Here is a 13,029-nt window from a genome sequence, read left to right on the forward strand (position 1 = left end):
CCCCCCCACACAGCCCAGTGCCCCCCCCCACAGCCCAGTGCCCCCCCCACACAGCCCAGTGCCCCCCCCACACAGCCCAGTGCCCCCCCCACACAGCCCAGTGCCCCCCCCACACAGCCCAGTGCCCCCCCCACACAGCCCAGTGCCCCCCCCCACAGCCCAGTGCCCCCCCCACACAGCCCAGTGCCCCCCCCACACAGCCCAGTGCCCCCCCCACACAGCCCAGTGCCCCCCCCACACAGCCCAGTGCCCCCCCCACACAGCCCAGTGCCCCCCCCCCACAGCCCAGTGCCCCCCCCCCACAGCCCAGTGCCCCCCCCACACAGCCCAGTGCCCCCCCCCACACAGCCCAGTGCCCCCCCCACACAGCCCAGTGCCCCCCCCCACAGCCCAGTGCCCCCCCCACACAGCCCAGTGCCCCCCCCCCACAGCCCAGTGCCCCCCCCACACAGCCCAGTGCCCCCCCCACACAGCCCAGTGCCCCCCCCCACACAGCCCAGTGCCCCCCCCACACAGCCCAGTGCCCCCCCCACACAGCCCAGTGCCCCCCCCACACAGCCCAGTGCCCCCCCCACAGCCCAGTGCCCCCCCCACACAGCCCAGTGCCCCCCCCACACAGCCCAGTGCCCCCCCCCACAGCCCAGTGCCCCCCCCCACAGCCCAGTGCCCCCCCCACAGCCCAGTGCCCCCCCCCACACAGCCCAGTGCCCCCCCCACACAGCCCAGTGCCCCCCCCACACAGCCCAGTGCCCCCCCCACACAGCCCAGTGCCCCCCCCACACAGCCCAGTGCCCCCCCCACACAGCCCAGTGCCCCCCCCACACAGCCCAGTGCCCCCCCCACACAGCCCAGTGCCCCCCCCCCACAGCCCAGTGCCCCCCCCACACAGCCCAGTGCCCCCCCCACACAGCCCAGTGCCCCCCCACACAGCCCAGTGCCCCCCCCCACACAGCCCAGTGCCCCCCCCACACAGCCCAGTGCCCCCCCCACACAGCCCAGTGCCCCACCCCCACACAGCGCAGTGCCCCCCCCACACAGCCCAGTGCCCCACCCACACAGCCCAGTGCCCCCCCCACACAGCCCAGTGCCCCCCCCACACAGCCCAGTGCCCCCCCCCCACACAGCCCAGTGCCCCCCCCCACACAGCCCAGTGCCCCCCCCACACAGCCCAGTGCCCCCCCCACACAGCCCAGTGCCCCCCCCACACAGCCCAGTGCCCCCCCCACACAGCGCAGTGCCCCACCCACACAGCCCAGTGCCCCCCCCACACACAGCCCAGTGCCCCCCCCACACAGCCCAGTGCCCCCCCCACACAGCCCAGTGCCCCCCCCCACACAGCCCAGTGCCCCCCCCACACAGCCCAGTGCCCCCCCCACACAGCCCAGTGCCCCCCCCACACAGCCCAGTGCCCCCCCCACACAGCGCAGTGCCCCCCCCCACACAGCCCAGTGCCCCCCCCACACAGCCCAGTGCCCCCCCCACACAGCCCAGTGCCCCCCCCACACAGCGCAGTGCCCCACCCACACAGCCCAGTGCCCCCCCCCCACACAGCCCAGTGCCCCCCCCCACACAGCCCAGTGCCCCCCCCACACAGCCCAGTGCCCCCCCCCACACAGCCCAGTGCCCCCCCCACACAGCCCAGTGCCCCCCCCCCACACAGCCCAGTGCCCCCCCCACACAGCCCAGTGCCCCCCCCACACAGCGCAGTGCCCCCCCCACACAGCGCAGTGCCCCCCCCCACACAGCCCAGTGCCCCCCCCACACAGCCCAGTGCCCCCCCACACAGCCCAGTGCCCCCCCCCACAGCCCAGTGCCCCCCCCACACAGCCCAGTGCCCCCCCCCACACAGCCCAGTGCCCCCCCACACAGCCCAGTGCCCCCCCCCACACAGCCCAGTGCCCCCCCCACACAGCCCAGTGCCCCCCCCACACACAGCCCAGTGCCCCCCCCACAGCCCAGTGCCCCCCACACACAGCCCAGTGCCCCCCCACACAGCCCAGCCCCCCACACACAGCCCAGTGCCCCACCCACACAGCCCAGTGCCCCCCCCACACAGCCCAGTGCCCCCCCACACAGCCCAGTGCCCCCCCCACACAGCCCAGTGCCCCCCCCACACAGCCCAGTGCCCCCCCCACACAGCCCAGTGCCCCCCCCACACAGCGCAGTGCCCCCCCCCACACAGCGCAGTGCCCCCCCCACACAGCCCAGTGCCCCCCCACACAGCGCAGTGCCCCCCCCACACAGCCCAGTGCCCCCCCCACACACAGCGCAGTGCCCCCCCCCCACACAGCGCAGTGCCCCCCCCACACAGCGCAGTGCCCCCCCCACACAGCCCAGTGCCCCCCCCACACAGCCCAGTGCCCCCCCCACACAGCCCAGTGCCCCCCCACACAGCCCAGTGCCCCCCCCACACAGCCCAGTGCCCCCCCCACACAGCCCAGTGCCCCCCCACACAGCCCAGTGCCCCCCCCACACAGCCCAGCCCCACCCACACAGCCCAGTGCCCCCCCACACAGCCCAGTGCCCCCCACACAGCCCAGTGCCCCACCCACACAGCCCAGTGCCCCACCCACACAGCCCAGTGCCCCCCCACACAGCCCAGTGCCCCCCCACACAGCCCAGTGCCCCACCCCCACAGCCCAGTGCCCCCCCCACACAGCCCAGTGCCCCCCCCCACACAGCCCAGTGCCCCCCCCACACAGCCCAGTGCCCCCCCCACACAGCCCAGTGCCCCCCCCACACAGCCCAGTGCCCCCCCACACAGCCCAGTGCCCCCCCACACAGCCCAGTGCCCCCCCACACAGCCCAGTGCCCCCCCCCACACAGCCCAGTGCCCCCCCCACACAGCGCAGTGCCCCCCCCACACAGCGCAGTGCCCCCCCCACACAGCCCAGTGCCCCCCCCACACAGCCCAGTGCCCCCCCACACAGCCCAGTGCCCCCCCCCACAGCCCAGTGCCCCCCCCCCACACAGCCCAGTGCCCCCCCCACACAGCCCAGTGCCCCCCCACACAGCCCAGTGCCCCCCCCACACAGCCCAGTGCCCCCCCCACACACAGCCCAGTGCCCCCCCCCCACAGCCCAGTGCCCCCCACACACAGCCCAGTGCCCCCCCACACAGCCCAGCCCCCCACACACAGCCCAGTGCCCCACCCACACAGCCCAGTGCCCCCCCCACACAGCCCAGTGCCCCCCCACACAGCCCAGTGCCCCCCCCACACAGCCCAGTGCCCCCCCCACACAGCCCAGTGCCCCCCCCACACAGCCCAGTGCCCCCCCCACACAGCGCAGTGCCCCCCCCCACACAGCGCAGTGCCCCCCCCACACAGCCCAGTGCCCCCCCACACAGCGCAGTGCCCCCCCCACACAGCCCAGTGCCCCCCCACACACAGCGCAGTGCCCCCCCCCCACACAGCGCAGTGCCCCCCCCACACAGCCCAGTGCCCCCCCACACAGCCCAGTGCCCCCCCCACACAGCCCAGCCCCACCCACACAGCCCAGTGCCCCCCCACACAGCCCAGTGCCCCCCCACACAGCCCAGTGCCCCACCCACACAGCCCAGTGCCCCCCCACACAGCCCAGTGCCCCCCCACACAGCCCAGTGCCCCACCCCCACAGCCCAGTGCCCCCCCCACACAGCCCAGTGCCCCCCCCCCACACAGCCCAGTGCCCCCCCCACACAGCCCAGTGCCCCCCCCACACAGCCCAGTGCCCCCCCCACACAGCCCAGTGCCCCCCCACACAGCCCAGTGCCCCCCCCACACAGCCCAGTGCCCCCCCACACAGCCCAGTGCCCCCCCCACACAGCGCAGTGCCCCCCCCACACAGCCCAGTGCCCCACCCACACAGCCCAGTGCCCCACCCACACAGCCCAGTGCCCCACCCACACAGCCCAGTGCCCCCCCACACAGCCCAGTGCCCCCCCCACACAGCCCAGCCCCACCCCCACAGCCCAGTGCCCCCCCCACACAGCCCAGTGCCCCCCCCCACACAGCCCAGTGCCCCCCCCACACAGCGCAGTGCCCCCCCCACACAGCCCAGTGCCCCCCCCACACAGCCCAGTGCCCCCCCCACACAGCCCAGTGCCCCACCCACACAGCCCAGTGCCCCACCCACACAGCCCAGTGCCCCACCCACACAGCCCAGTGCCCCACCCACACAGCCCAGTGCCCCACCCACACAGCCCAGTGCCCCACCCACACAGCCCAGTGCCCCACCCACACAGCCCAGTGCCCCACCCACACAGCACAGTGCCCCACCCACACAGCCCAGTGCCCCCCCACACAGCCCAGTGCCCCCCCCCACACAGCCCAGTGCCCCCCCCCACACAGCCCAGTGCCCCCCCCACACAGCCCAGTGCCCCCCCACACAGCCCAGTGCCCCACCCACACAGCCCAGTGCCCCACCCACACAGCCCAGTGCCCCACCCACACAGCCCAGTGCCCCACCCCCACAGCCCAGTGCCCCACCCCCACAGCCCAGTGCCCCACCCACACAGCCCAGTGCCCCACCCCCACAGCCCAGTGCCCCACCCCCACAGCCCAGTGCCCCACCCCCACAGCCCAGTGCCCCACCCACACAGCCCAGTGCCCCACCCACACAGCCCAGTGCCCCACCCACACAGCCCAGTGCCCCACCCACACAGCCCAGTGCCCCACCCACACAGCCCAGTGCCCCACCCACACAGCCCAGTGCCCCACCCACACAGCCCAGTGCCCCACCCACACAGCCCAGTGCCCCACCCACACAGCCCAGTGCCCCACCCACACAGCCCAGTGCCCCACCCACACAGCCCAGTGCCCCACCCACACAGCCCAGTGCCCACCCACAGCCCAGTGCCCCACCCACACAGCTCAGTGCCCCACCCACACAGCCCAGTGCCCCACCCACACAGCCCAGTGCCCCACCCACACAGCCCAGTGCCCCACCCACACAGCTCAGTGCCCCACCCACACAGCCCAGTGCCCCACCCACACAGCTCAGTGCCCCACCCACAAAGCCCAGTGCCCCACCCACACAGACCAGTGCCCCACCCACACAGCCCGGTGCCCCACCCACACAGCACAGTGCCCCACCCACACAGCCCAGTGCCCCACCCACACATTGCCCAGTGCCCCACCCACACATTGCCCAGTGCCCCACCCATACAGACCACACATTGCCCAGTGCCCCACCCAAACAGACCACACATTGCCCAGTGCCCCACCCACACAGACCACACATTGCCCAGTGCCCCACCCACACAGACCACACATTGCCCAGTGCCCCACCCACACAGACCACACATTGCCCAGTGCCCCACCCAAACAGACCACACATTGCCCAGTGCCCCACCCAAACAGACCACACATTGCCCAGTGCCCCACCCACACAGACCACACATTGCCCAGTGCCCCACCCACACAGACCACACATTGCCCAGTGCCCCACCCACACAGACCACACATTACCCAGTGCCCCACCCACACAGACCACACATTGCCCAGTGCTCCACCCACACAGCCCAGTGCCCCACCCAAACAGACCACACATTACCCAGTGCCCCACCCACACAGACCACACATTGCTCAGTGCCCCACCCAAACAGACCACACATTGCCCAGTGCCCCACCCACACAGACCACACATTGCCCAGTGCCCCACCCACACAGACCACACATTGCCCAGTGCCCCACCCAAACAGACCACACATTACCCAGTGCCCCACCCACACAGACCACACATTGCTCAGTGCCCCACCCAAACAGACCACACATTGCCCAGTGCCCCACCCACACAGACCACACATTGCCCAGTGCCCCACCCACACAGACCACATATTGCCCAGTGCCCCACCCACACAGACCAGACATTGCCCAGTGCCCCACCCACACAGACCACACATTACCCAGTGCCCCACCCACACAGACCACACAATGCCCAGTGCCCCACCCACACAGACCACACATTGCCCAGTGCCCCACCCACACAGACCACACATTGCCCAGTGCCCCACCCACACAGACCACACATCACCCAGTGCCCCACCCACACAGACCAGACATTGCCCAGTGCCCCACCCACACAGACCACACATTGCCCAGTGCCCCACCCACACAGACCACACATCACCCAGTGCCCCACCCACACAGACCAGACATTGCCCAGTGCCCCACTCACACAGACCACACATTGCCCAGTGCCCCACCCAAACAGACCACACATTACCCAGTGCCCCACCCAAACAGACCACACATTGCCCAGTGCCCCACCCACACAGACCACACATTGCTCAATGCCCCACCCATACAGACCACACATTGCCCAGTGCCCCATCCAAACCGACCACACAGTGCCCAGTGCCCCACCCAAACAGACCACACATTACCCAGTGCCCCACCCAAACAGACCACACATTGCCCAGTGCCCCACCCACACAGACCACACATTACCCAGTGCCCCACCCAAACAGACCACACATTGCCCAGTGCCCCAGCCAAACAGACCACACATTACCCAGTGCCCCATCCAAACAGACCACACATTGCCCATTGCCCCACCCAAACAGACCACACATTGCCCAGTGCCCCACCCAAACAGACCACACATTGCCCAGTGCCCCACCCAAACAGACCACACATTGCTCAGTGCCCCACCCAAACAGACCACACATTGCCCAGTGCCCCACCCAAACAGACCACACATTGCCCAGTGCCCCACCCAAACAGACCACACATTACCCAGTGCCCCACCCAAACAGACCACACATTGCCCAGTGCCCCACCCAAACAGACCACACATTACCCAATGCCCCACCCAAACAGACCACACATTGCCCAGTGCCCCACCCACACAGACCACACATTGCCCAGTGCCCCACCCAAACAGACCACACATTACCCAGTGCCCCACCCAAACTGACCACACATTGCCCAGTGCCCCACCCAAACAGACCACACATTGCCCAGTGCCACACCCACACAGACCACACATTGCCCAGTGCCCCACCCAAACAGACCACACATTGCCCAGTGCCCCACCCAAACAGACCACACATTGCCCAGTGCCCCACCCAAACAGACCACACATTACCCAGTGCCCCACCCAAACTGACCACACATTGCCCAGTGCCCCACCCAAACAGACCACACATTGCCCAGTGCCCCACCCAAACAGACCACACATTGCCCAGTGCCCCACCCAAACAGACCACACATTACCCAATGCCCCACCCAAACAGACCACACATTGCCCAGTGCCCCACCCACACAGACCACACATTGCCCAGTGCCCCACCCAAACAGACCACACATTACCCAGTGCCCCACCCAAACTGACCACACATTACCCAGTGCCCCACCCAAACAGACCACACATTGCCCAGTGCCCCACCCAAACAGACCACACATTACCCAATGCCCCACCCAAACAGACCACACATTGCCCAGTGCCCCACCCATACAGACCACACATTGCCCAGTGCCCCACCCACACAGACCACACATTGCCCAGTGCCCCACCCAAACAGACCACACATTACCCAGTGCCCCACCCAAACAGACCACACATTACCCAGTGCCCCACCCAAACTGACCACACATTGCCCAGTGCCCCACCCAAACAGACCACACATTGCCCAGTGCCCCACCCACACAGACCACACATTGCCCAGTGCCCCACCCAAACAGACCACACATTGCCCAGTGCCCCACCCAAACAGACCACACATTACCCAATGCCCCACCCAAACAGACCACACATTGCCCAGTGCCCCACCCACACAGACCACACATTGCCCAGTGCCCCACCCAAACAGACCACACATTGCCCAGTGCACCACCCATACAGACCACACATTGCCCAGTGCCCCACCCAAACAGACCACACATTGCCCAGTGCCCCACCCAAACAGACCACACATTACCCAGTGCCCCACCCAAACAGACCACACATTGCCCAGTGCCACATCCAAACAGACCACACATTGCCCAGTGCCCCACCCAAACAGACCACACATTGCCCAGTGCCCCACCCACACAGACCACACATTGCCCAGTGCCCCACCCAAACAGACCACACATTACCCAGTGCCCCACCCAAACAGACCACACATTGCCCAGAGCCCCATCCAAACAGACCACACATTACCCAGTGCCCCACCCAAACAGACCACACATTGCCCAGTGCCCCACCCAAACAGACCACACATTGCCCAGTGCCCCACCCAAACAGACCACACATTGCCCAGTGCCCCACCCATACAGACCACACACTGCCCAGTGCCCCACCCACACATTACCCAGTGCCCCACCCAAACAGACCACACATTGCCCAGTGCCCCATCCAAACCGACCACACATTGCCCAGTGCCCCACCCAAACAGACCACACATTGCCCAGTGCCCCACCCACACAGACCACATATTGCCCAGTGCCCCACCCAAACAGACCACACATTACCCAGTGCCCCACCCAAACAGACCACACATTGCCCAGTGCCCCACCCAAACAGACCACACATTGCCCAGTGCCCCACCCACACAGACCACACATTGCCCAGTGCCCCACCCAAACAGACCACACATTATCCAATGCCCCACCCAAACAGACCACACATTGCCCAGTGCCCCACCCACACAGACCACACATTGCCCAGTGCCCCACCCAAACAGACCACACATTACCCAGTGGCCCACCCAAACAGACCACACATTACCCAGTGCCCCACCCAAACAGACCACACATTGCCCAGTGCCCCATCCAAACAGACCACACATTGCCCAGTGCCCCACCCAAACAGACCGCACATTGCCCAGTGCCCCACCCAAACAGACCACACATTACCCAGTGCCCCACCCAAACAGACCACACATTGCCCAGTGCCCCACCCAAACAGACCACACATTACCCAGTGCCCCACCCAAACAGACCACACATTACCCAGTGCCCCAACCAAACAGACCACACATTGCCCAGTGCCCCACCCACACAGACCACACATTGCCCAGTGCCCCACCCACACAGACCACACATTGACCAGTGCCCCACCCACACAGACCACACATTGCCCAGTGCCCCACTCACACAGACCACACATTGCCCAGTGCCCCACCCAAACAGACCACACATTGCCCAGTGCCCCACCCAAACAGACCACACATTGCCCAGTGCCCCACCCAAACAGACCACACATTGCCCAGTGCCCCACCCATACAGACCACACATTGCCCAGTGCCCCACCCACACATTGCCCAGTGCCCCACCCAAACAGATCACACATTGCCCAGTGCCCCACCCAAACAGACCACACATTGCCCAGTGCCCCACCCAAACAGACCACACATTGCCCAGTGCCCCACCCAAACAGACCACACATTGCCCAGTGCCCTACCCAAACAGACCACACATTGCCCAGTGCGCCACCCAAACAGACCACACATTGCCCAGTGCCCCATCCAAACAGACCACACATTGCCCAGTGCCCCACCCAAACAGACCACACATTGCCCAGTGCCCCACCCAAACAGACCACACATTGCCCAGTGCCCTACCCAAACAGACCACACATTACCCAGTGCCCCACCCACACAGACCACACATTACCCAGTGCCCCACCCAAACAGACCACACATTGCCCAGTGCCCCATCCAAACAGACCACACATTGCCCAGTGCCCCACCCAAACAGACCACACATTGCCCAGTGCCCCACCCATACAGACCACACATTACCCACTGTCCCACCCAAACAGACCACACATTGCCCAGTGCCCCATCCAAACAGACCACACATTGCCCAGTGCCCCATCCAAACAGACCACACATTGCCCAGTGCCCCATCCAAACAGACCACACATTACCCAGTGCCCCATCCAAACAGACCACACATTGCCCAGTGCCCCATCCAAACAGACCACACATTGCCCAGTGCCCCACCCATACAGACCACACATTGCCCAGTGCCCCATCCAAACAGACCACACCTTGCCCAGTGCCCCATCCAAACAGACCACACATTGCCCAGTGCCCCACCCATACAGACCACACATTACCCAGTGCCCCACCCAAACAGACCACACATTGCCCAGTGCCCCACCCATACAGACCACACATTGCCCAGTGCCCCACCCATACAGACCACACATTGCCCAGTGCCCCATCCAAACAGACCACACATTGCCCAGTGCCCCATCCAAACAGACCACACATTACCCAGTGCCCCATCCAAACAGACCACACATTGCCCAGTGCCCCATCCAAACAGACCACACATTGCCCAGTGCCCCACCCATACAGACCACACATTGCCCAGTGCCCCATCCAAACAGACCACACATTGCCCAGTGCCCCATCCAAACAGACCACACATTGCCCAGTGCCCCACCCATACAGACCACACATTGCCCAGTGCCCCACCCATACAGACCACACATTACCCAGTGCCCCACCCAAACAGACCACACATTGCCCAGTGCCCCACCCATACAGACCACACATTGCCCAGTGCCCCACCCATACAGACCACACATTACCCAGTGCCCCACCCAAACAGACCACACATTGCCCAGTGCCCCATCCAAACAGACCACACATTGCCCAGTGCCCCATCCAAACAGACCACACATTGCCCAGTGCCCCACCCAAACAGACCACACATTACCCAGTGCCCCACCCATACAGACCACACATTGCTCAGTGCCCCACCCAAACAGACCACACATCGCTCAGTGCCCCACCCAAACAGACCACACATTGCCCAGTGCCCCACCCAAACAGACCACACATTGCCCAGTGCCCCACCCAAACAGACCACACATTACCCAGTGCCCCACCCACACAGACCACACATTGCTCAGTGCCCCACCCACACAGACCACACATTGCCCAGTGCCCCACCCACACAGACCACACATTGCCCAGTGCCCCACCCAAACAGACCACACATTACCCAGTGCCCCACCCAAACAGACCACACATTGCCCAGTGCCCCACCCAAACAGACCACACATTGCCCAGTGCCCCACCCAAACAGACCACACATTACCCAGTGCCCCACCCAAACAGACCACACATTACCCAGTGCCCCACCCAAATAGACCACACATTGCCCAGTGCCCCACCCAAACAGACCACACATTGCCCAGTGCCCCACCCAAACAGACCACACATTGCCCAGTGCCCCACCCAAACAGACCACACATTGCCCAGTGCCCCACCCAAACAGACCACACATTACCCAGTGCCCCACCCAAATAGACCACACATTGCCCAGTGCCCCATCCAAACAGACCACACATTACCCAATGCCCCACCCAAACAGACCACACATTGCCCAGTGCCCCACCCACACAGACCACACATTGCCCAGTGCCCCACCCAAACAGACCACACATTACCCAGTGCCCCACCCAAACAGACCACACATTGCCCAGTGCCCCATCCAAACTGACCACACATTGCCCAGTGCCCCACCCAAATAGACCACACATTGCCCAGTGCCCCACCCAAACAGACCACACATTACCCAGTGCCCCACCCAAATAGACCACACATTGCCCAGTGCCCCATCCAAACAGACCACACATTACCCAATGCCCCACCCAAACAGACCACACATTGCCCAGTGCCCCACCCACACAGACCACACATTGCCCAGTGCCCCACCCAAACAGACCACACATTACCCAGTGCCCCACCGAAACAGACCACACATTGCCCAGTGCCCCATCCAAACTGACCACACATTGCCCAGTGCCCCACCCAAATAGACCACACATTGCCCAGTGCCCCACCCAAACAGACCACACATTACCCAGTGCCCCACCCAAACAGACCACACAGTGCCCAGTGCCCCACCCATACAGACCACACATTACCCAGTGCCCCACCCAAACAGACCACACATTGCCCAGTGCCCCACCCAAACAGACCACACTTTGCCCAGTGCCCCACCCAAACAGACCACACATTGCCCAGTGCCCCACCCACACAGACCACACATTGCCCAGTGCCCCACCCACACAGACCACACATTGCCCAGTGCCCCACCCACACAGACCACACATTGCCCAGTGCCCCACCCAAACAGACCACACATTACCCAGTGCCCCACCCAAACAGACCACACATTGCCCAGTGCCCCACCCAAACAGACCACACATTACCCAATGCCCCACCCAAACAGACCACACATTGCCCAGTGCCCCACCCACACAGACCACACATTGCCCAGTGCCCCACCCAAACAGACCACACATTACCCAATGCCCCACCCAAACAGACCACACATTACCCAGTGCCCCACCCAAACAGACCACACATTGCCCAGTGCCCCATCCAAACAGACCACACATTGCCCAGTGCCCCACCCACACAGACCACACATTGCCCAGTGCCCCACCCATACAGACCACACATTACCCAGTGCCCCACCCAAACAGACCACACATTGCCCAGTGCCCCACCCACACAGACCACACATTGCCCAGTGCCCCACCCAAACAGACCACACATTGCCCAGTGCCCCACCCACACAGACCACACATTGCCCAGTGCCCCACCCACACAGACCACACATTGCCCAATGCCCCACCCACACAGACCACACATTACCCAGTGCCCCATCCAAACAGACCACACATTGCCCAGTGCCCCACCCAAACAGACCACACATTGCCCAGTGCCCCACCCAAACAGACCACACATTACCCAGTGCCCCACCCAAACAGACCACACATTACCCAGTGCCCCACCCACACAGACCACACATTGCCCTGTGCCCCACCCACACAGACCACACATTACCCAGTGCCCCATCCAAACAGATCACACATTGCCCAGTGCCCCACCCAAACAGACCACACATTGCCCAGTGCCCGATCCAAACAGACCACACATTACCCAGTGCCCCATCCAAACAGACCACACATTACCCAGTGCCCCACCCAAACAGACCACACATTGCCCAGTGCCCGATCCAAACAGACCACACATTACCCAGTGCCCCATCCAAACAGACCACACATTGCCCAGTGCCCCACCCACACAGACCAC

This window comes from Scyliorhinus torazame, chromosome 18, assembly GCF_047496885.1.
Source record: "Scyliorhinus torazame isolate Kashiwa2021f chromosome 18, sScyTor2.1, whole genome shotgun sequence".
Lineage (NCBI taxonomy): Eukaryota > Metazoa > Chordata > Chondrichthyes > Carcharhiniformes > Scyliorhinidae > Scyliorhinus > Scyliorhinus torazame.